The 26831-nt window shown below is 38.9% G+C and overlaps 1 long non-coding RNA gene across 1 annotated transcript in view; it reads left to right on the plus strand.

The window, feature by feature from the left end:
• The window catches only part of LOC140847495 (uncharacterized), a 298189-nt gene that overhangs the window by 149738 nt on the left and 121620 nt on the right, over positions 1-26831 (plus strand). The window contains exon 3 of the long non-coding RNA XR_012127559.1: positions 14743-14879. This is a non-coding gene — a long non-coding RNA (uncharacterized lncRNA). The remainder of the gene's footprint in view (positions 1-14742; positions 14880-26831) is intronic.

The following is a 26831-nucleotide window of genomic DNA, read 5'->3' on the forward strand; positions in this document are numbered from 1 at the left end:
TATGTGCTACTTCATTGTTAGTATATAGGAATGCAACAGATTTCTTTATACTGATTTTGTATCCTGTGACATTTCTGAGTCCAGTTATTATTTCTAAAAGTTTTTTGGAAGTCTTCAGGGTTTTTAATACAGAGTATTATGTCATATGCAAATAGTGACAGATGTACTTCTTCCTTGCCAGTTTTGGTGCCTTATGTATCTTTTTCTTGTCTGATTGTTATTGCTAGGACTTTCAGTACTATGTTGAATAAAAGTGGTGAGAGTGGGCATCCTTTTCTTGTTCTAGATCTTTTAGTTTTTCACCACTGAATATGATGTCAGCTGTAGGTTTGTTGTTTTTGGCCTTCATTATGTTAATATATGTTCCCTCCATAACCATTTTGTTGAGGTTTAATCATGAATGGGTGTTGAATGTTGTTAAGTGCTCTTTCAGCATCTATTGAGGTGATCATATGGTTTTCATCCTTCCTTTGTTAATGTGGTGTATCACATTGATTGATTTATGGATATTGTACCACCCTTGCATCCCTGGAATAAATCTTACTTGGCCATAATGGATCATACTTTTGATATATTTTTTCAGTTTTGCATTCTTTGATTTTGTTGAGGATTTTACATCTATGTTCAGCAGGGATGCTGATCTGTAATTTTCATCTTCAGGTCATTTTCAGGCTTAGTTGTATTTGATGTAGTTGCTTCCTTGGTGTGTATGTGGAGGATGTTTCCTCCTTGCTACCCTATTGTACAATCTTTTCATCTCCTGGTTTAAGATTTTATATTTAGATCCTCAATCCACTTGCATTTACTTTAGTGTATGGTGTTAGACAGTAATACAGTTTCATTCTCTTTCACGTAGTTCTCCAGTTTTCCCAATACCATTTATTGAAGAGACTCTCTTTTCCCCATTGTGTATTCTTGCTTCCTTTTTTATATATTAATTGACTATATAGACATGGGTTTATTTCTGGGCTATTTTGTTCCATTGATGTATGCATCTATTTTGTGCCAGTACCATACTCTTTTGATTACTGCAACTTTTTATTGTAAATGATATCAGGGAGCCTAATACCTCCAACTTTGTTCTTTGTCTTAAGATTGCTTTGGCTCTTCATGATATTCTTGTGATTACTACAATTTTAAGATTGTGTGAAAAATGCCATTGGTATTTTAATAAGAATTGTACCGAATCTGTAGATTGTTTTGGGTAGTATGGACATTTTAACAATATTAAATCTTCCAACACATGAGCATGGAGTATATTTACATTTATTTTTGTCTCTTCAATTTCTTTTACCAATATTTTACGGTTTTCAGAATACAGACCTTCCATCTCCTTGGTTGCATTTTTGCTATAGTTGCTACCTTTGTGTGTGTGTGTTGTGGAAGAAGGTTTCCACCGTGCCTTCCTACATGGCCATCTTTCCCCTCATGATGATGCACCATTTCTTTTTATTTTTTTAAATTTATTTTATTTTTTACTTTGGTATCATTAATCTACAATTACATGAGGAGCATTATATTTACTAGACTGCCCCCATCACCCAGCCCCCCCCCATATTACCCATTACAGTCTCTGTCCATCAGCATAGTAAGATGCTATAGAGTCACTACTTGTCTTCTCTGTGTTGTAAAGCCCTCCTCATGCCCCCCTCATTAAAACAGCTAATCATAATTCCCCATTTCTTCCCCAGCCCACTTACCCCTCCCTTCCCACCCATCCTCCATTGTCCTTTCCGCTTTGGTAACTGTTAGTCCATTCTTGGGTTCTGTGAGTCTGCTGCTGTATTGCTCCTTCAGTTTTTTCTTTGTTCTTATACTACAAGATGAGTGAAATCATATTATACTAGTCTTTCTCTGCCTGGCTTACATCACTGAGCATAACAACCTCTAGCTCCATCCATGTTGCTGCAAATGGTAGGATATGTTTTCTCATATGGCTGAATAATATTCCATTGTGTATATGTACCACATATTCTTTATCCATTCATCTACTGATGGACACTTAGGTTGCTTCCAATTCTTGGCTATTGTAAGTAGTGCTGCGATAAACATAGGGGTACATATGTCTTTTTCAATCTGGGCTCCTACATTCTTAGGGTAAATTCCTAGGAGTGGAATTCCTGGTCAAATGGTATTTCTATTTTGAGCTTTTGAGGAACCTCCATACTGCTTTCCATAATGCTTGAACTAATTTACATTCCCACCAGCAGTGTAGGAGGGTTCCCCTTTCTCCACAACCTCGCCAACATTTCTTGTTTGTCTTTTGGATGGTGGCGATCCTTACTGGCGTGAAGTGATATCTCATTGTGGTTTTAATTTGCATTTCTCTGATGACTAACGATGTGGAGCATCTTTTTATGTGTCTGTTGGCCACCTGAATTTCTTCTTTGGAGAACTGTCTGTTCAGCTCCTCTGACCATTTTTTTATTGGATTACTTGCTTTTTGTTTGTTGAGGTGCGTGAGCTCTTTATATGTTTTGGATGTCAACCCTTTATTGGATCTGTCATTTATGAATATATTTTCCCATACTGTAGGATGCCTTTTTGTTCTTTTGTTGGTGTCCTTTGCTGTACAGAAGCTTTTCAGCTTGATATAGTCCCACTTGTTCATTTTTGCTTTTGTTTCCCTTGCCCAGGGAGACATGTTCATGAAGAAGTTTTTCATGTTAATATCCAAGAGATTTTTGCCTATGTTTTTTTCTAAGAGTTTTATGGTTTCATGGCTTATATTCAGGTCTTTGATCCATTTCGAATTTACTTTTGTGCATGGAGTTAGACAATGATCCAGTTTCATTCTCTTACATGTAGCTGTTCAGTTTTGCCAACACGAGCTGTTAAAAAGGCTGTCCTTTCTCGATTGTATGTCCATGGCTCCTTTATCATATATTAATTGACCATATATGTTTCAGTTAATATCTGGACTCTGTATCCTGTTTCACTGGTCTGTGGGTCTGTTCTTGTGCCAGTACCAAATTGTCTGGATTACTGTGGTTTTGTAGTAGTGTTTGCAGTTGGGAAGCGAGATCCCCCTTGCTTTATTCTTCCTTCTCAGGATTGCTTTGTGTATTTGGGGTCTTTTGTGGTTCCATATGAATTGTAAAACTATTTGTTCCAGTTCGTTGAAGAATGCTGTTGGGTATTTTGATAAGGATTGCATTGAATCTGTAGATTGCTTCAGGCAGGATGGCCATTTTGACAATATTAATTCTTCCTAGCCAAGAGCATGGGATAAGTTTCCATTTGTTAGTGTCCTCTTTAATTTCTCTCATGAGTGCCTTGTAGTTTTCAGGGTATAGGACTTTCACTTCCTTGGTTAGGTTTGTTCCTAGGTATTTTATTCTTTTTGATGCAATTGTGAATGGAATTGTTTTCCTGATATTTCTTTCTGCTAGTTCATCATTAGTGTATAGGAAAGCAACAGATTTCTGTGTATTAATTTGGTATCCTGCAACTTTGCTGAATTCAGATATTAGTTCTAGTAGTTTTGGAGTGGACTCTTTAGGGTTTTTTTATGTGCAATATCATGTCATCTGCAAATAGTGACAGTTTGACTTCTTCTTTACCAATCAGGATGCCTTGTATTTCTTTGTTTTGTCTGATAGCCATGGCTAGGACCTCCAGTACTATGTTGAATATCAGAATGCACCATTTCTTTAAAAGAATCTATAAGAGAATGAAAACCATTACTGTTGTTAATTAAGCCAGCTTTGCAACTATATGGAATTAGCCTATATTTTACTAATACTTGGAAATATTTCTAAACCTATTGATTTTCCTGCCTTGACAAAATAATGTGGATCTCAGTGTTTAAAACAGGGACTGCACCACTGTGTCCAGGATACCTCATCTTTAAGTTGCAATGCTGACTCTTTGATGCACATACACATCCATGGCCACTGTGTTATGACCACCCTTTGGCATACATTGACTAGAACATGCTATTGCTTTAAAAATGAAGTCAAGTTTCAGATATATTAAAGTATTCCCTGTTAAACAAATGGACAAATGAGAGTTTAAAAAGCCTTGGTTATCAAAAAGAAAAGGTGTTGAACTTTTTCCTACAGATCAAAAAAGAGTCACTGAAGTTTTTGTAATGGGAACACTTGGAGTCTGTGGTAGTAGAATGCTCTTTATTTTAAAATAAAGAAATACTTACTTAAAAGTAAATTCTCAAAATTTAGAAATTCTAGCATCTAAAATAAATAAATATTTATTACATAAAATCATCTAGAGAGTAAAAGATGGTGGTGTGAGAGTGAGACAGAGGCTTCCTCCTAAAACTTCATATAATATGAAAGTATAATTAGTACAACTAATCCTGAGAGAGCAACAAGAAAGAGGGCTGTGCCAGACTGCATACACCTGGAGAAAAGAGCAGACCTCATGGAACAGGGTAACATACCAAAGCTGTGGCACACGCAGGAACCAAGCACTTCCCCCACCCCAGCTCACTGGTGGGAGGAAGAGAGATGGAGCAGGGAGGGAGTGGAGGCCTGGGACTGCTGAATACCTAGCTCTGTAGATCTGATCTGGGAGCACAAACCTACATTTTGTAGTGCTTGTGTGATACTCTCATGATTATGGTGTTGGAAAGCTAAGACAGGCAGAATTCCTGGAGAGACTGAGATTCCAGCTGTTTGTGGAAAGCACTGATCCATATCCAGCTGCTCTGGGACTAAAGCTTATACCTGTGAGCTCAGCCTACTCATTCAGGAAGTGGAGGCAGGCATAGCAGCCAGGAAGTAGGAAACAGCTCTTTCCTCCCCCTAGGCACCAATACCACTCCCCTGTGACCCCCGACATTGCTTCAGGGGCTGAGCAGCTCCAGAGAGTAGAGCTCATGTACACTAGAGGGTGCCATACACAAATATTAAATGCCAAAGGAACCTGGAACATAGTAAAATTAATATAACCCCTGAGAAAGATGATATGGACCTTATGACTCTTCCAGAAAGGAAGTTCAAAATAAAAATCACTAATATGCTAATGGAGGTACGGAAAGATATTCAAGAAGTCAAGAATGAATTCCGGTTGGAGATTCAATCATTGAAGAGCACAAATTGAGGGTATTAAAAGCAGATTGGATATGGTGGAGGAGAGAATAAATGAAACAGAAACTAGATAAGAGGAATACAAAGAAGCATAGGCACAGAGAGAAAGAAGAACCTCTAAGAATGAAAGAATATTGAGAGAACTGTGTGACCAATCCAAATGGAACAATATTTTCATAAAAGGGGGATCAGAAGAAGAAGAAGAAGAAGAGAGAGAAAGGGATACAAAGTGTCTTTGGGGAGGTAATTCCTGAAAACTTCCCAAATCTGAAGAAGGAGCTAGTCTTTCAGACCATGGAGATCCACAGATCTCCCAACAGAAGGGACACAAGGAAGACAACACCAAGACATATAGTAATAAAATTGGCAAAGATCAAGGATAAGGGCAGACTATTAAAAGCAGCTAGAGAGAGAAATAAGATCACATACAAAGAAAAGCCGATCAGGCTAACATAAAACTTCTCAGCAGAGACATTACACACCAGAAGGGAGTGGCATGATGTATTTAATGCAATTAAGCAGAAGGGCCTGGAACCAAGATTTCTTTATCCAGCAAGATTATCATTTAAATTTGAAGGAGGAATTAAACAATTTCCAGATAAGCAAAAGCTGAGAGAATTTACCTCCCACAAACCATCTCTACAGTCTATTTCGGACAGACTGCTATAGATGGAAGTGTTCCTAAGGTTTAATAGCTGTCACCAGAGGTAATAAAACCACAGTAAAGAAAGTAGAACAGCTAATTACTAAGCAAATGCAAAATTAAATTAACTATCCCCAAAGTCAATCAAGGATAGAAAAAGAGTACAAAATATGATACCTAATACATAAAGAATGGAGGAGGAAGAAAAAGGAGGAGAAAAAGAAAAGAACCCTTAGATTATGCTTGTAACAGCATATTAAGTGAGTTAAGTTAGACTCTTAGATAGTTAGGAAGTTAACCTTGAACCTTTGGTAACCACGAATCTGAAGGATGCAATGGCAATAAGTACCTACCTATCGGTAATCACCCTAAATGTAAATGGACTGAATGCACCAATTAAAAGACATAGAGTCACTGAATGGATAAAAAAAACAAGACCCCTCTATATGCTGCCTGCAAGAGACTCACTTTAAACCCAAAGAGACTAAAAGTGGAGGGATGTAAAAAGATATTTCACGCAACTAATAGAGAGAAAATAGCAGGATTTGGAGTACTTATATCAGACAAAATAGACTTCAAAACAAAGAAAGTCACAAGAGACAAATAAGGATATTACATAATGATAAAAGGGTCAATCCAACAAGAATATATAACCATTATAAATATTTATGCACCCAACACAGAAGCACCTACATATGGGAAACAAATACTAACTGAATTAAAAGGGGAAATAGAATGCAATGCATTCATTCTAGGAGACTTCAACACTCCACTCACTCTGAAGGGCAGATCAACCAGACAGAAAATAAGTAAGGAGACAGAGGCACTGAACAACACAATAGAACAGATGGACCTAACAGACATCTACAGAACTCTACACCCAAAAGCAAGAGAATACACATTCTTTTCAACTGCACATGGAGTATTTTCAAGAATAGATCATATACTAGGCCACAAAAAGAGCCTCAGTCATTTCAAAAAATTAAAATTGTACCAACCAGTTTCTCAGACCAAAAAGGTATGAAACTAAAAATAAATTACACAAAGAACATAAAAAGTCCCACAAACACATGGAGGCTTCACAACATGATCCTAAATAACTAATGGATCAATGACCAAATAAAAACAGAGATCAAGCAATATATGGAGACAAATGACAACAATAATTCAACACTATAAAATCTGTGGGATGCAGCCAAGGCTGTGCTACGAGGAAAGTATACTGCAAAACAGTCCTATCTCAGGAAAGAAGAACAATCCCATATAAGCAGTCTAAACTCACAATTAATGAAACTAGAAAAAGAAGAACAAATGAGGACCAAAGTCAGTAGAAGGAGGGACATAATAAAGATTAGAGCATAAATAAAGAAAATCAAGAAGAATAAAATAATAGAAGGATTCAATGAAAGCAAGAGCTAGTTCTTCGAGAAAATAAACAAAATAGATAAACCCCTAGCCAGACTTATCAAGAAAAAAAGAGAGTCTACACACAAAAACAGAATAAGAAATGAGAAAGGAAAAATTACTACAGATACCACAGAAATACAAATAATTATTAGAAAATACTATGAAAAATATACACTAACAAACTGGATAACCTAGAAGAAATGGACAACTTTCTAGAAAAACACAACCTTCCAAGGCTGACCAAGGAAGAAACAGAAAATATGAAAAGACCAATTACCAGCAATAAAATTGAACTGGAAATCAAAAAACTACCTAAGAATAAAACTCCTGGACCAGATGGCTTCACCACTGAATTTTATCAAACATTTAGGGAAGACCTAATACCCATCCTCCTTAAAGTTTCCCAAGGAGTAGAAGAAGAGGGAATATTTCCAAACTCATTCTATGAGGCCAGCATCACTTTAATACCAAAAACAGGCAAAGACACCGCAAAAAAAGAAAATTACAGACCAATATCCCTGATGAACAGAGATGCAAAAATACTCAACAAATATTAGCAAATCGAATTCAAAAATAAATCAAAAGGATCATACACCATGAACAAGTGGGATTCATCTCGGGGATGCAAGGACAGTACAAATTTGAAAATCCATCAACATCATCCACCACATCAACAAAAAGGACAAAAACCACATGATCATCTCCATAGATGCTGAAAAAGCATTTGACAAAATTCAACATCCATTCATGATAAAAAAAACTCTCAACAAGATGGGTATAGAGGGCAAGTACCTCAACATAATAAAGGCTTTATATGACAAACCCACAGCCAGCATCATATTTAACAGCAAGAAGCTGAAAGCTTTTCCTTTAAGATCAGGAACAAGACAAGGATGCCACTCTCCCCACTTTTATTCAACATAGTACTGGAGGTCCTAGCCACAGCAATCAGACAACACAAAGAAATAAAAGGCATTCAGATTGGCAAGGAAGAAGTTAAATTGTCCATTTGCAGATGACATGATATTGTACATAAAAAACCCTAAAGAATCCACTCCAAACTACTAGAACTAGTATCTGAATTCAGCAAGTTACAGGATACAAATTTAATACATAGAAATCTGTGGCATTCCTATACACTAACAATGAATTAGCAGAGAAAGAAATCAGGAAAACAATTCCATTCACAGATGCATCAAAAATAATAAAATACCTAGGTATAAACCTAATCAAGGAAGTGAAAGACCTATACTCTGAAAAGTACAAGACACTCTTAAGAGAAATTAAAGAAGATACCAATAAATGGAAACTCATCCCATGCTCATGTATAGGAAGAATTAATATCATCAAAATGATCATCCTGCCTAAAGCAATCTACAGATTCAATGCAATTCCTATCAAAATACCCATAGCATTCTTCAACAAACTAGAGAAAAATCATTCTGAAATTCATATGGAACTACAAAAGACCTCGAATAGCCAAAGCAATTCTGAGAAGGAAGAATAAAGCTGGGGACATTATGCTCCCCAACTTCAATCTCTACTACAAAGCCACAGTAATCAAAACAATTTGGTACTGGCACAAGAACAGACCCATAGACCAATGGAACAGACTAGAGAGCCCTGATATAAACCCAACCATATATGGTCAATTATATATGATAAAGGAGCCATGGATGTACAATGGGGAAATGACAGCCTCTTCAACAGATGGTGTTGGCAAAACTGGACAGCTACATGCAAGAGAATGAAACTGGATTATTGTTTAACCATACACAAAAGTAAACTCAAAATGAATTAAAGACTTGAATGTAAGTCATGAAACCATAAAACTCTTAGAGGACAACATAGGCAAACATCTCCTGAATATAAGCATGAGCAACTTCTTCCTGAATGCATATCCTCGAGAAAAGGAAACAAAAGCAAAAATGAACTCATGGGACTACATCAAACTAAAAAGTTTCTTTACGGCAACAGACACCATCAATAGAACAAAAAGACATCCTTCAGTATGGGAGAATATATTTGTAAATGACATATCCAATAAGGGTTTAACATCCAAAATATAAAAATAACTTATACACCTCAACACCTAAAAAGCAAATAACCTGATTAACAATTGGGCAGAGGATATGAAGAGACAGTTCTCCAAAGAAGAAATTCAGATGGCCAACAGACACATGAAAAGATGCTCCACATCACTAATCATCAGGGAAATGTAAATTAAAACCACAATGAGATATCACCTCACACCAGTAAGGATGGCCAGCATCGAAAAGACTAAGAACAACAAATGCTGGTGAGGATGCGGAGAAAGGGTAACATCCTACACTGCTGGTGGGAATGTAAGCTAGTTCAGTCATTGTGGAAAGCAATAAGAAGGTTCCTCAGAAAACTAAAAATAGAAATACCATTTGACCCTGGAATCCTACTCCTTGGAATTTACCCAAAGAATGTAAGTTCTTAGATTCAAAAAGACATATGCACCCCTGTGTTTATCACAGCACTTTTTGCAATAGCCAAGATATGGGAGCAACCTAAGTGTCCATCAGTAGATGAATGACTAAAGAAGAGGTGGTACATATACACAATGGAATACTACTCAGCCATAAGAAAGAAACAAATCCTACCATTTGCAACAACATGGATGGAGGTGGAGGACATTATGTTCAGTGAAATAAGCGAGGTGGAGAAAGACAAATGCCAAATGATTTCCCTCATTTGTGGAGTATTGAAGCAAAACCGAAGGAGCAAAACAGCAGCAGTCTCAAACTCCAAGAAGGAACTAGTGGTTACCAATGGGAAGGGGTGTGGGTGGGGGCGGGTGGGTAGGGAGGGAGAAGGGGACTTAGGGGTATTATCTTTAGTACACATGGTGTAGGGGATCACGGGAAGAATAGTGTAACAGAGAAGGCATATAGTGAATCTGTGGCATCTTACTACACTGATGGACAGTGACTGCATTGGGGGTATGGGTGGGGACTTGATAATATGGGTAAATGTAGTAACCACATTTTTTAAATGTGAAATCTTCATTAGAGTGTATATCAATCATACCTTAATAAAAAAATCATCTAGAGAGAAGCTGAAGTGATACTATGATTCTTTTCTAAGGTGAGAAAAACCTGTGGGGCTGACTGCACAAACAGAGGAGGTGGAGGCAATTTGCATGTTGCCCTTTTCAGAGGTAGAGCATCAGGTGAGATTTCTTCTGCAGGTTTTTCCAAGCCCATTGATTCTGAATTCTCTAAGCAGTGATATGTGTTGCTTATATTTCAAACCAAATGGAGGAATTACATAAATAGTTCTGGGAGATTTCAAGGGGTTGTCAAGGCTGTTTAAAATATTATTAACTTCATAGATGGAATGAGAATTGACTCATTTACCAAATTCTGTTGCAAAGAATGGGTCTAGAATAATATCTCAACGTAATAATGGTTTATTTTCAAAGCAAAGGATATGATACAGCTCCACAGGTCTATCAAAACTTAGGGAAATTTATACTTAATTATTATATTAGGTACCATTTATTGGGTATTGGTCAAGACCATATATTTATTTAATCTTCAATATCATTTTATGAAATAGTTATAACCTTCTATTCCACAGATAAGGAAGCCAAGACATAGTGAGGTTAGGAAGGTTGTTCCTGTAGTTGGTAAGTGCTGGATTCTTGCCTTGAGATGAGACCATTTGACTTCTTTATTTATTGAAATATGATTGACATGCAATATCATGTTAGCTTCAGATATGCACTGTAGTGTACACCATTTTTATACATTACAACATGATTCCCATGATCTCTAGTTACTAAATATTACCATACAAAGTTACTATAATATTATTGATTACATCCCCATAACTTATTTATTTTATGACTGAAAGTTTATAGCTCTTAATCCCCTTCACCTATTCTACCTGTTTCCCTTCCCCTCCCCCTCTAGCAACCAACAGTTTGTTTTCTATATCTATTAGTCTGTTTCTGCTTTGCTCACTTATTTTTTTAGATTCCACATATAAGTGAAATTACACAGTATTTGTCTTTCTTTGTCTTACTTCACTTGGCATAATACTTCCTAGTTCCATATATGTTGCTTTTGGTTGACAAGATTTCATTCAACATGTCATCCTTTCTTATGGCTGAATAATATTCCATCATGTATATGTGTCACATCTTTATTCATTTATCAAGCAATGAACACTTAGGTTGCCTCCATATCTTGGCTATTGTAAATGCTGCAGTGAACATAGGGGTGCATATGTCTATATGAATTGGTGTTTTCATTTTCTTTGGATAAATACCCAGAATTGCAATCTTACGATAGTTGTAATTGTAATTTTGGGGGAAATTTGATACTGTTTTTCATTGTGGCTGCACCATTTTACATCCCTACCAACAGTACATGAGGGCTCCCTTTTCTCTACCAACAGTCATCTTTGCCAACAGTCATTTCATTCTTTTGATACTAGCTGTTATGATTAGTGTGAGGTAATATCTCATTGTAGTTTTGATTTGAATTTCCATGATGATTAGTGATGTTGAACATCTTTTCATATGTCAATTGGTCATCTTCATGTCTTCTTTGGAAAAATGTCATTCAAGTCTTCTGCCCATTTATTAACTGTTTTTTTATATTAAGTTGTATAAGTACTTTATATATTTTGGGTATTTACCCATTATCAGATGCATGATTTGTAAATATCTTTTCCATTTAGTAGGTTGCATTTTCATTTTGTTGATGGTTTTCTTAACTTGTAAAAGCTTTTTAGTTTGATGTAATCTCAACTGCTTATTTTAGCTTTCTGTGACTTTGCCATGGAGAATGGCCTAAAAAAATTTGCCAAGACCAATGCCAAAATGCTTAATGGTATGTCATCTTCTAGGAGTTTTATGATTTCAGGTATTACATTCAAATCTTTGTTCATTCGAATTAATTTTTGTATATAGTATAAGACAGTGCTGCAGATTAATTTTTTACATGCAGCTGTCCATTTTTCTCAACACCATTTGTTGAAGAGACTTTCTCTTCCCCATTGTATATTGTTGCCTCCTTAGTCATAGACTGACCACATATGCATGGGTTTATTTCTGGTATATGTATTCTACTTCATTGATCTATGTGTCTGTATGCCAGTATCATGCTGTTCTGATTATGACGTTTTATAGAACAGTTGGACCTGAACAACGTGGTTTGAATTGTGTGGGTCTATTTATGTGCACTTTTTTTCAATAAATATGTTGGAAAATGTTTTGGAGATTTGTGAAGATTTCAAAAGAAGGGTTTTTCTTTGTATGAATGTATATGTAATACATATAACATTCAAAATCTGTGTTAATCAGCTCTTTGTTATTAATAAAGCTTCTGGTCAACAGTAATCTAATAATCATTAAGTTTTGGGGAGTCAAAAGGTATACACATATTTTCAACTGTATGGTGTCTGGTGCTCCTAACCCCCACATTACTTAAGGGTCAACTATAGTTTGAAATCAGGGAGCATACCTCCAGCTTTATTCTTCTTTATCAAGATTCCTTTGACTACGCAGAGCTTTTTTGTTGTTGTTCCATACACATTTTAGGATTCTTTGCTCTAGTTCTGTGAAAAATGTCACTTCTATTTTTATGGGGATTGCATTGAATCTGTACATTGTTTTGGGTAGTATGGGCATTTTAACAATATTAATTTTTCCAATCCATGAACTTAGAATATCTCTTCATTTACTTGGGCCATTAACTTCTTGATTCCAGATTTATAATTCTACATGGCACATTGCAAATTTCCAACTCTGACCCACCCACAAGTCCTAACATTTCCTGGATCTCTTACTCACTAACTCTAAACTATTGGGCAAGTTAATTAATTTCCTTGGGCCTCATTTCATCATTTACAAAGAGGTGGTATGAATACCTACCTCACTTTGTTGATGTGAAGGTTAAGGACTTAGAAAGGTGTGTAGCGCCTGACATGTAGTAAGTGCTTCACAAATATTTGCTTAATAAGATAATTTATTATTAATATTTTATTAGTCCACAGCTCATAATAATAATTGTTTCTAAGGGCTATTGAATTGACCTCAACCTCTATCTTCTCCCATGCAGCCTAGTAGTCTGAACAGTACTAGATGTTGCTTCACACCATATATTTTCTAAATAAGTTATTTAGCAACTAAATGTACTTTATGATGGTGTTAAAGTAGCATCTTCAGAAAAATTGGTAAACTATGGCCCATGGTAAATCTGGCTGCTGCCTGATTTTGTATGATATGTGAATTTAGAGTGGTTTTACATGTTCTAGTAGTTGAGAAAATCAAGAGAATTTTATTTTATGACATGTGAACATTATATAAAATTCATATTTCAGTGTCCATAAATAAAGCTTTGTTGGAACCCAGCCATGTTCATTCATTTTTGTATTGTCTGACTTCTCACGATGCAGCAACAGAGTTGATTAGTTGCCAAAGTGACCATATGGTGGCCATAGAGCCAAAAATATTTACTATGTGGTCCTTAACAGAAAAATTTTGCTGACCACTGTGTTAGTCAACTGTGGCAAAGCCAGCAATAGAATCCCCCCTTTCTCCCTTTGCTTCTCAGTTATGCTTCCTCATTCCCTATCTCTCCTAGAACCCAACAGGTTGGCTTAAAATTATTCAGATTCCTTTATTGTTAATAGATTTGCATGTCCATACCTCTTCTCAGATTTGAGAAGTTTTCAGCCACTATGCTTTAAGTACACTTTAAATACACTTTTAATTCTCCTTCTGCAATTCCCATAATTTTCCCTTTGATTGTTCCCCATGAGTCTCACAGGCATTTTACATTCTTTTACATTCTTTTTACCTTTTCCTTTTCTGACCACATAATTTCAAATATGCTGTATTCTAGATCACTGATACTTATGCATGGTTGAGTCTGCATTTGCAGCTCTATTAATTTCTTCAGTTCAGCAATTGTGTTTTTCAGCTTTAGGAGTTCTGTTTTTTTTTTTTTAGGGTTTCTATTTCTTTGTTGAACTTCTTGTTTTGGTCATGCATTGTTTTCCCTAATTTTCTTTAATTGTCCGTCTGTTTTTGTAATTAACCAAACTTCCTTAAGAAGAATATTCTGAATTACCATAGTTGGAATCCTAGGGGAATTTCTCTCTTCTTTACCATTATATTTTCCTTCACTTCACTGGAAGCAAGTTAAGACCAATAGATATCATTCTCCTACACCTGAACTTAGACAATTCCTTGGTCATTCTCTCTAAAGGGGTCCCCCAGACATGGCAGAATTTGGGTGCACTTGTTTCCTCAGTGAGCTTAGATGCAAACTTGTTTGCTATGTTCACAGGGTGGGCAAGGGTGTGTCCATTGGTACTACCTGCCCTTGAGCATCTTCCAGTTTATCACCATCATTACCACAAGCTCCAGGTGGGCAGAGATTAAAGCAAATGCTCCTAGGTACATTGGATTCTCCAATTACCTTCCTGAATGCCATACATGTTAATACATTTAGCTTCTCCTATATGTGTAACTGGCAAATGGAGTAGCAAAACATCACACAGAGAAAAAAATTTTGGATATTGTTCTGTTGGGTCTCAGAACAAAATCAAAATCTCACTATTTATAGCATTGCTAGTATTCTGATATTTTCTCTTTAGGCCTCAAGCTCTGTTCCAGCATCTCCATGGTTTTCATCCTGTATGTGCATAGGCAGCATGTCCAACACATTCATAGAAATAACATTTCCCCCAGATCTTCACATGAAAACGGAGGTACCCAGAGCATCCTTGTTCTGGTGAGTATCTTTGTACCCTTTTACAACTTATCCATTCTCCACATTTCTTTGGCTGTTTTAAATAATCCAAGTTTGTGGCTGGTGAACACCTCTATACTAATCCACATGATTTTCCCAACTGTCAAGCGCACATTCTCATGAGCTGTGACTCCAGAGTGGCCAGGCCCTTGCCTGGATAACGAATACAAAATTATCACAATGTAAACTGTATGTTGTCACAATATTCCATTTCTTATTCACTACTTTCAGAGCCCTAAGCCCCATTGTAAAGGAGTCACATTATAAGCAAGTAGTGAGACCAAGACAGGTGGGACTTCTGTCCCAGTAATAAAAAGGAAATGGTGATGGTGATTGTAAATGAAATGTATGCATTTATTATGTAGATACTTATACAACTGAGTTTTATTAATGCTTACAGCAGAGAAGTTCAGAGGCTTTGCAGTATAAAACTCTGTGTCCTGAAGCAATGTAACCGTATGGAGAAATATTTATAAATTTCAATCTGACAAATTAATATTTCCAGATCTTAACTAAGCATGAGATTTTATGAGACAGTCCATCGAGGAAGAGCATATGAGATGTAGGATAAGTCACACTGTACACACAGCACCTGTACCATGCATCTGTATACTTACCCAAAGATGCAAACACACACACACACACACACACACACACACACACACACACACACACATGGATACACACTCAAACACACAATCACATACACTCATATTCATATGTATGCCCACTCCCTCACATACTCCCTGTCACACTCATGCTCACATTCATACACAGTCATAATGACAACACATAATGACTGAAGCCCACACAGTTACACTCGGGTTCATAAATGGTCACCATGAGTGAGCACATCTCGAGAAGATGTTCATAGATGGAAAAATATTGGTAACTGCCATCTTCTGAATGCCTGACAATGGAGGCCCTTTCTATCATTCATATTAAATCTACACTGCAACAACCTACCTGGTAACTTTTTCCAAAGTGCAGAACATAAAAACTGCCATGAGCACCACTTGGGTTGAAGTGCATGGCCAGGAAGTTGGCATGTTTGGACATAGATTGGAACTCCAGTGAGTCTAGGGCCCTGGGGTAACAGAGCATAGAGGGTCTTTATTAGTTCCCAAGAACTGTTGTAACAAATGCCTGCAAATGGAGTGGCTTAATCATTAATGAAAATATATTCTCTCATGGTTCTAGAAGTGTGAAATCTGAATCAAGTTGTTGGCAGAGTATTTCCTATCTGAAGGCTCTATGGGTGAATCTTGCCTTTACTTTTTCTAACTCCCACCAGTGTTGCCGGTCCTTGGGCCTCCCTTGCTTGTAGACTCATCACTCTAACATTGACTTCCACCATCATAAGAAGTTCTCTGGGTCTATATCTGTATGTCCAGATCTGCCTTTTCTTAGAGGGATCCCCATCACTGGATCAGAGTTTATTTTAGTCATTTGTAACCTCATTTTAACTTGATCACATTTGCTAATACCCTGCTTCCAACTAAGTTTAATGTGTGGGTAACAGGGATTCAAATTTGAACATATTTATTTGAGACACACAATTCAGCCAACAACAGGCAAAAGGTAGTTAGATGTCACAGGAGCTAAGTGCCTGCAGGGCCTAAGTGTGTAAGTTAAGAATAAGGAGACAGCCTGCATTAAGGGGAAAATGGAGTGAAGGGGATAATGGAGTTGGGGAGCTAATTGGCAGAGGAGAACAAGAGGCAAGTTTGGGTAGAAGACCCAGAGACCATAACATCTATGAAGGTTTAGAGAATATAATAGTGGAAAGGGGATAACTGGTGTGAATGGGATCTTGAGAGTATTTGTCTCCTGAGATGTAGGGTGGGACATAATGGATGCAGGGGGATAAGGTGGGTAGTGGGTGAGGAAAGGAGACGGGGAAGATACAGGCATGTGTGAGATGAAAGGCCCAGGAGAAAGGGTCAGGGATTGTAGGGTTTGGGGTATAGCTACAGTGCTTTGGGGATGCTGTGGACAGATACTATAGTAGCTGCATTTGAGTGGGATTGGGCACAGATGACACACAAAATGGACTAAATTCATTGGAATGGATGGAGATAAAGATCAGGGAGAAGGAGGGGATGGAGGTTGGAGGCTTAAAGCTCATGGAGGGCAGGGAGGGGTGGGCTAGGAGCTCTGGTGTTGGGCAAAAGGACTTTCATAGGGAGGGGCATCTAATGTGCAAAGGATGGACATGAAGGAAAAATATAAAGACTAGAGGGAGAGTGAGGTATAGTGGTTGGCTCCTCCATGCCAAACTGTTTGGGAGAGGCCACAGATGGTTACCAAATCACCTTCTGGGTCTTTCTTTCCATGTCATAGACAATAGGCCCTGCTTCTGGTCAGATGAATGACTCGTCTTTCCCTTCTCTTGAAAAATAGCTCCTGGATTCTGTTGAGATGGCAGACCCATTGTAACCCTCTCACCAATCTTGGCCACACTCTTCCTGTGCTCTCCCTAACATACTTTATCACTTTTCCAGTATGAATGAACTAAATTTTTCCGAATTCTGAAGTTCTGTTTCCCCTTTGATCACCAGTTTCATATTTAAATCTTTTCTCTTATCCCATTTTACTACAAGCATTCTACAGTAATCTGTCTTCTCCATCAAAACGTTACTTAGATATATCCTCAGCTAAAGATCCAGACTCATTGCTCAGAAGGTCTACCCTGCCCAAAACACTAAGCCAGAAATGCAATTCAAGCAATTGCCTACCATTATAACAATGATCACATTTCCTCCAGTTTCCAATGATGTGGTACTCATTTCTGTCTGAGACCTTATCAGAATGACCTTCACTGTCAGCATTTCTACCAAAATTCTCTTCATGACCACTAGTATTCTCTAAGAAGGTTGGACTTGTCTACAGCTCTTCTCATTCCTCTGAGTTCTCATTGCCCTTACTTTTCCTTTCATGGTGATGCAGGCTTTTTCCAGCATACAATTCCAACACCCTCACCCTCAGTCTCTATCTACTAAAGAGCTTGAATGCTGATTCCACATTCCTGGGTTTTGTTTTATTTTATTTTGTTGAAAGGGTTGCTTTCACTTCTGAAGCCTAATTTTTGTCTTAACCTGTTCAGGCCATGAAAACAAACTACTGTAAACTGGGTAGTTTCTTAACAACAGAAATGTGTTCACAGTGACAGTCTGATGGGAGCCCACTTTCTAGTTCATAGACAGCCTTTAGGCTGTGAATGGAAATGATGAAAAAGGCAAAAGAGCTCTTCTGGGATGCTTTCATAAGGACACTAACCCCTTACTGAGTTCTCTGCCCTCAGGACCTATTCACCTCCCAAAGGCCCCCTTTCCTCATACTATAACTATAACAGTTAGGTTTAAACATATGAAAATTGCAGAGACACAAATATTTATGGGCATCCAAAAGAAGATATATTTTTCCTTCACTGCTGGAAGGTTTGAACATTGTCAATTTGCTTACATAGTCTTAATAAACTTTAATTGGTAAGCAGATTCTCCATTATGTCATATTTATCAGCTCCTTTTACTGGCAGAGATGTGGGAGCTCCTTAGTATATTAAGACAGAGGCTTCAGGATTTCCAACAAACAGTACATTATCTGAATGGTGAAAAGACAGGCTCTCAAAGAATGGAGACACCCATGCTAAATCTCGCTCCTCCCACAGTTGGCAGACCCTCACTAATACCTCTCTCCTTGTATTTCTAGTGGGGTTCACCACCTGTTAATTTTGAGAGGAGGATGTACACCACACAGCACATCAATCACTTCCTACTGTAGATTCTGATTGACAAATAGAACAGGAAGTTGGATTAATCCAGAGTTCTCCCTGCATTGTTGTAGTAGCTTCCTTCCCCAATGGGAGCCCTTCCATAACCTCATCACTTGAAGTTGGATTCATTTTTCTCAGTGAACACCTAAGTTTTTTTTACCATATGAAAGAGTTAGATGCTGCAGTCACATTGCACATTCCCCTAGACAAGTCATGGGGGATTCCAAGGGCTTTGGGAGGCTACCATGGATGAGGTCTGCCTAAGATACAAGGGGAACTTTATTCCCCTTTGGCTTTTTATCCCAAGATCTCAGCTGCCTTCCTCTTCCTACAACTCCAATGTCTAGACAGTAACCAGGATCAGGGGCTGCTCTTTCTGCCCATGAATACAACCATGCTTACCTTCAGAGTCCTCTGTGCCAGACTCCCCTGGACTTGGTGTCTCTCCATCCATGACATCACATATAATAGGATGGGGACTTGTGTACTTGTATACAACAAGCTATAAATGTTTCAGTTATTTCCTTTCCCCAAATTCCAAAGAATTTATTTGGTGTTCTGATTAATGCTGCTGAAGTTATTGTATAGGTAGAGGTAACTTTCAGACCACACAAGAAAAAGTTTGACTGCACAGAAATATCAGGAAAGAGTGTCCTGTATATTTTCATTTCAAGCAGGCTATTGACTAAATGCAGTTCACCAATGACCTATAGGTTTTCAACCACCCAAAACTCAACATCAGGTTTGGTGACCCTTGACCTTTCCTCCTTCAACCAGTAGCATGACAAACAACTCAGCAAATTTAGGCTGCTTATTTCACCTCCACCTGTTACATGTTGGACAGTGGAGGGCCTTCCTCCCTCCTCACCCAATACTTAGACTAGAGAATGTGCTACTTGTTCCAAGGAAGTCTCATTCTCCAAAGCAGATCTAAGGAGGGGCTGTGCTTTTCTATTGCAGAAATTCATGTTTCTCGCAGCATCCCATTACTACCACATGAGAGAAATTTGAAGGATTTTATCCTATTTGCACATCTAACATATTAGCCTGAGAGTCTCATGCATTTTGGGAAAAACATGATGTCTTGCCTGAGGGTTTCAACCATGGACAGGTTCACTCTGGATTCAGTGAGACTGAGAAATGACAGTGGAAAGTTCTTGGGGTAAAAGGCTTTAGTCTCATGGTGGTAGGTCAAGCACTAGAATCACATTTGCATCCAGCAGTCTGCAGGTCTGTAATCCTCCACGATCTTTGCCTCCACCCAGAGCACTGGGCAGAGCTCTTTATATAGTGACTCAATCAGTAATCATTAATGTGTGTGTAAGCATTAGCCTAGAAGTAGGACAATTATATCATCAAGTAGTTTAGGGTCAGGTGAGGATCCTGGCCATAGGAACTTCCATTTTTCCCACACATGAGATGCCTTAGTATGAGGTAATGGACTATTATTTATGCCACAATAGGCAGCAAGAGCTGTACATCCATATTTGTGCCCCTTGTCACCCAAGTCCCACAGGGTGAGCAATGAGGTCCAGGTAGATGCTGAACATGCAGATTTGGAGCACAGATGAGGAACCTTGAGTTTAAGTCACCCGCTCTCTTCAGTTAGGTTGTAAGCATTCCTGCCCAAGTTTTGATCAGAATGAGGTACTTTCCTTATTGTGTTTGTCAGATAAATATCTGCCATGTGCCCCAGCTAGTAGCTGTACTGACATTTCCCAAGTCAGAGTGCTGTACAAAAGTCCTTAAGGAGAGAGTGTAAGCGGAGGCTGGTACAAGATGTGGAAAAAATGGAGAGCCCTGTAGAAATCATGTCCCAACATGTCATAAGTTCCCACTTGTGCTGCCAGTGGGTTTCAGCCCTGGACAAGTTCACTCTTGATTCAGTGAGGCCAAAAATTACAATGGATTGTTCTTGTGGTGAAACGGTTCATACCCAACTTTATTCCCATGGTAGCAGGTCAAGCACTAGAATCCTGTCCACTCAGAGTGAGTCTGCATGCAGCAACCAGGTTTCTGCCTCTGGGACTCTTTGCCCCTTAAGCCATCTCAGTCTCTGTCCTTGGTGCTTCCACCACTCCATCTTCTGCTCTCTTGGAGCTGTGCAGCCCAGAGCACTAGGCAGAGCTCTTTATATATAGTTAATAATAATGTATTGCCCACAACTGTACAGTGAGAAAGCAGACCTAATTCAGGTGGAATCCTGGCTATAGGAACTTTCATTTTCTCTACACCCCTTAAAAAGTGGGAATAATCTATCCTCTGAAGGAAAAGGCCTGTGGACAATTTTTGACACCAAGAATGACATTATTTTTGTGGTACTATGGAGTTGTTAAAGATATCAGGAGGCAGGAAAAATTGGATAGAATGACTCCTGACACTTCACAGAAAAGGCAAATCCAAGGATGATGTGATGTCAACCTGGTGAATCCCTGTTAGCTAAGAGCAAATGAAAAGAAAGCTGAATGTATTTTCATGTTAATTTAAATTTAGCCATAATTTAAAAAAGATATAATTGCTTACTATGATACAACAAATGGCTTTTATGTGAGATCTATAACCTAATTTGAACAAGACTAAACTTATTGTAGGGTTTAACTATTTCATATTTTACCAAAAATGAAGAGCAAAAGCACAGCAGTGGTCTACATATTAAACACTAGCAGTTATAACTGCAAGAAAATGTTTTTGTATTTGCAACATAGCAGTCCCAATATATCTTAGTATTTTAAAACTTGGTCAGTCAGGATTAACCAAGGCAAAACACCCAATGAAGAAAAAGTAGTCACTTCAATAAAAGCCACTGGGAAAACTGGATAATCAAATGCAAAAGATTGTGACTGGAGCCTTATCTTACCTCACTCACAAACATTTTAACTTGAGATGTAATGAAGGCTTAAATTTAAGACTCAAAACCATAAAACTCCTAGAAGAAAACATTTGGAGAAAGTTCTTTGATATTGGTCTTGGCAATGATATTTCAGATATGGCACCAAAAGCCCAAGCTACATAAGTAAAAATAAGCAAGTAGGACCACATCAAACTAGTAAATTAAAAGCTACCAATCAACTAATGAAACAATCCACAAAATGAAAATGCAACATACAGCATGTAAGAAAATACTTGCAGACCACATATCTGATAAGGGGTCAATATCCAAAACAGAGGATTTCATATAAGTCAATAGCCAAAAAAAATCTGATTTAAAAAATGAGCAAAAGACCCAAATAATTCTTTTCCCAAGGGGGATTTCAAATGACCAATGAACATATGAAAAGATGTTCAACACTGATATTCCTTAGGGAAATGCCCATCCAAACCACAGTAAAATATCTCTTCCACCTCTTAGAATGGCTACTATCAAAGAGAGGTACAAGAGCTAGTAAGGATGCAAAAAAAAGAAAAATGGAACCCATGTACTGTTGCAGAAATGTAAACTGTTACAGTCACTTTGGAAAAGAGTTATGAGGACTCTTGAAAAATTAAAAGCACTACTACCATATAATCCAGCAATTCCACTTCTGGGTGCATATCTGAAAGTGATGAAATCAGGATTTCAAAGAAATGTATGAGTCCCCATATTCAATGCACTATTGTTTACATTAACCAAGACGTGTAAACAGCCCAAGTGTTCATGAATGGATAAATGAAATGTGAGATGTATCTCTATATGCACATGCATACATACAATGGAATAGTATTTAGTCATTAAAGAGGGAAGTTTGCTCCCTTTGCTACCACGTGGAGGTCTTTACACTAAGTGAAATAAGCCAGAGAAATGCAAATGCCATATGATCTCACTTACATGTGGAATATTTTAAAAAGCAAACCCATAGAAACAGAGAAGATTGGTAATTACCAGGGGATGTGGTAGGTGGGAAGAAGGAGGAAGAGGGTATTAAAACTTTCAAACTTCCAAGTATAAGACAAATCTGCTTCTGGGGACATAATGTTCAACATGACCCTTTGAACTGGGTCAGAAACAGACTTTTTACAAGTTACTGCTCATAAAATTAACAAGGCGGGGGGCGGGAGCCAAGATGGCGGCGTGAGTAGAGCAGTGGAAATCTCCTCCCAAAAACACATAGAGCTATGAAAATATAACAAAGAAAAATCTTCCTAAAATAGAGACCACAGGACACAGGACAATATCCAAACCACATCCACACCTGCAAGAACCCAGCGCCTTGTGAAGGGGGTAAGATACAAGCCCCGGCCCGGCGGGACCCGAGCGCCCCTCCCCCCGGCTCCCGGCGGGTGGAGAGAAACCGGAGCGGTTTTTTTTTTGGCGAGCGCTTTTTGGAAGCCTTAGAGGGACGGGCCCCCGTTGCTGGGGAGGCAGGGTGGCGGGACCGGTGAGGAGGTGCCTGGGAACGGCGCCGGAGGACAAAGAATATCCCGCGTTTCTCCCTGCGAGACCTGGGGGCGGGTGCCTGAGACCGGTGCCTGAGGACGGAAGAGGTCGCGCGTTTTTCCCCTTTTTTTTTTTTTTTTTTTTCTCTTTTTGGCAAGCGCTTTTTGGAAGCCTTGAAGGGACGGGGACCCCAGTGCTAGGGAGGCACGGTGGCGGGACTGGTGAGCGGGTGGCTGGGACCGGCGCCTGAGGACAAAGAATATCCCCCATTTTTCCCTGCGGGACCGGTGGGCGGGTGCCTGAGACCGGCACTTGAGGACAGAGGAAATCGCGCGTTTTTCCCCTTTTTTTTTCTCTTTTCTGCGAGTGCTTTTTGGAAGCCTAAAAGGGACAGGGACCCCGGTGCTAGGGAGGCAGGGCGGCGGGACTGGTGAGCGGGTGCCTGGGACCGGCACCTGAGGACAAAGAATATCCCGCATTTTTCCCTGTGGGACCGGTGGGTGGGTGCCTGAGACCAGCACCTGAGGACGGAAGAAATCGCGCGTTTTTCCCCTTTTTTTTCTCTCTTTTTGCCAAGTGCTTTTTGGAAGCCTTGAAGGGACAGGGACCCCGGTGCTAGGGAGGCAGGGCGGCGGGACTGGTGAGCGGGTGCGTGGGACCAGTGCCTGAGGACCAAGAATATTGAGCGTTCCTTCCCTGCGGGACCGGTGGGTGAGTGCTTTTTGGAAGCCTTGAAAGGACAGGGACCCTGGTGCTAGGGAGACAGGGCAGCAGGACCAGTGCGCGGGTGCCTGGGACCGGCACCTGAGGAAAAAAAAAAAAAAAAAATCGCGTGTTTTTTCTTTTTTTTTTTCCTTTCTGTTCCCTCTCTCATTGTTGCTGCTGTTGTTTTGGTTTGGAGAGTGCTTTTTGGAAATCTTAAAGGGGCAGGACAGGTCACTTAGACCAGAAGCAGGGAATCTGGGGATCTCTGGGCACTCTAACCCCCTGGGCAGCAGGGAGCACAGAGGCCCCTTACGGAGATAAATAGTCTCCTGGCTGCTCCCCCTCCAACGGGGCTCCACCATTTTGGAGGAACAGCCCCAGCCAGGCCAAGCCCACAGCAACAGTGGAGATAAACCCCAAAGCAACTGGGCAGGAAGCAGAAGCCCTGTCTGTGCACAGCTGCCCAGCACAAGCCACTAGAGGTCGCTATTCTCCCAGGAAAAGGCTACAAACCAACAAGAAGGGAAGCTCTTCCAGCGGTCACTTGTACCAGCTCTGCAGACTATCTCTATCACCATGAAAAGGCAAAACTACAGGCAGACAAAGATCACAGAGACAACACCTGAGAAGGAGACAGACCTAACTAGTCCTCCTGAAAAAGAATTCAAAATAAAAATCATGAACATGCTGACAGAGATGCAGAAAAAAATGCAAGAGCAATGGGATGAGATGCAGAGAAAAATGCAAGAGCAGTGGGATGAGATGCAGAGAAAAATGCAAGAGCAGTGGGATGAAGTCCGGAAGGAGATCACAGATGTCAGGAAAGAGATCACAGAAGTGAAACAATCCCTGGAAGGATTTATAAGCAGAATGGATAAGATGCAAGAGGCCATTGAAGGAATAGAAGCCAGAGAACAGGAACGTATAGAAGCTGACATAGAGAGAGATAAAAGGATCTCCAGGAATGAAACAACACTAAGAGAAATATGTGACCAATACAAAAGGAAAAACATTCGTATTATAGGGATACCAGAAGAGGAAGAAAGAGGAAAAGGGATAGAAAGTGTCTTTGAAGAAATAATTGCTGAAAACTTCCCCAAACTGGGGGAGGAAATAATCGAACAGACCATGGAATTATACAGAACCCCCAACAGAAAGGATCCAAGGAGGACAACACCAAGACACATAATAATTAAAATGGCAAGGATCAAGGACAAGGAAAGAGTTTTAAAGGCAGCTAGAGAGAAAAAGGTCACCTATAAAGGAAAACCAATCAGGCTAACATCAGACTTCTCAACAGAAACCCTACAGGCCAGAAGAGAATGGCATGATATACTTAATGCAATGAAACAGAAGGGCCTTGAACCAAGGATACTGTATCCAGCACGACTATCATTTAAATATGATGGTGGGATCAAACAATTCCCAGACAAGCAAAAGCTGAGGGAATTTGCTTCCCACAAACCACCTCTACAGGGCATCCTACAGGGACTGCTCTAGATGGGAGCACCCCTAAAAAGAGCACAGAACAAAACACACAACATATGAAGAATGGAGGAGGAGGAATAAGAAGGGAGAGAAGAAAAGACTCTCCAGACAGTGTATATAACAGCTCAATAAGCGAGCTAAGTTAGGCAGTAAGATACTAAAGAAGCTAACCTTGAACCTTTGGTAACCACGAATCTAAAGCCTGCAATGGCAATAAGTACATATCTTTCAATAGTCACCCTAAATGTAAATGGACTTAATGCACCAATCAAAAGACATAGAGTAATAGAATGGATAAAAAAGCAAGACCCATCTATATGCTGCTTACAAGAAACTCACCTTAAACCCAAAGATAAGCATAGACTAAAAGTCAAGGGATGGAAAAACATATTTCAGGCAAACAACAGTGAGAAGAAAGCAGGGGTTGCAGTACTAATATCAGACAAAATAGACTTCAAAACAAAGAAAGTAACAAGAGATAAAGAAGGCCACTACATAATGATAAAGGGCTTAGTCCAACAAGAGGATATAACCATTCTAAATATATATGCACCCAATACAGGAGCACCAGCATATGTGAAGCAAATACTAACAGAACTAAAGAGGGAAATAGACTGCAATGCATTCATTGTAGGAGACTTCAACACACCACTCACCCCAAAGGATAGATCCACCGGGCAGAAAATAAGTAAAGACACACAGGCACTGAACAACACACTAGAACAGATGGACCTAATAGACATCTATAGAACTTTACATCCAAAAGCAACAGGATATACATTCTTCTCAAGTGCACATGGAACATTCTCCAGAATAGACCACATACTAGCTCACAAAAAGAGCCTCAGTAAATTCCACAATATTGAAATTCTACCAACCAATTTTTCAGACCACAAAGGTATGAAAGTAGAAATAAATTCTACAAAGAAAACAAAAAGGCTCACAAACACATGGAGGCTTAACAACATGCTACTAAATAATCAATGGATCAATGAACAAATCAAAATAGAGATCAAGGAATATATAGAAACAAATGACAACAACAACACTAAGCCCCAACTTCTGTGGGATGCAGCGAAAGCAGTCTTAAGAGGAAAGTATATAGCAATCCAGGCAAACTTGAAGAAGGAAGAACAATCCCAAATGAATAGTCTAACATCACAATTATTAAAACTGGAAAAAGAAGAACAAATGAGGCCTAAAGTCAGCAGAAGGAGGGACATAATAAAGATCAGAGAAGAAATAAACAAAATTGAGAAGAATAAAACAATAGCAAAAATCAACGAAACCAAGAGCTGGTTCTTTGAGAAAATAAACAAAATAGATAAGCCTCTAGCCCAACTTATTAAGAGAAAAAGAGAGTCAACACAAATCAACATAATCAGAAATGAGAATGGAAAAATCACGACAGACTCCACAGAAATACAAAGAATTATTAAAGACTACTATGAAAACCTATATGCCAACAAGCTGGAAAACCTAGAAGAAATGGACAACTTCCTAGAAAAATACAACCTCCCAAGACTGACCAAGGAAGAAACACAAAAGTTAAACAAACCAATTACAAGCAAAGAAATTGAAACAGTAATCAAAAAACTACCCAAGAACAAAA

This window comes from Manis javanica, chromosome X (assembly GCF_040802235.1).
Source record: "Manis javanica isolate MJ-LG chromosome X, MJ_LKY, whole genome shotgun sequence".
NCBI classification, from domain to species: domain Eukaryota; kingdom Metazoa; phylum Chordata; class Mammalia; order Pholidota; family Manidae; genus Manis; species Manis javanica.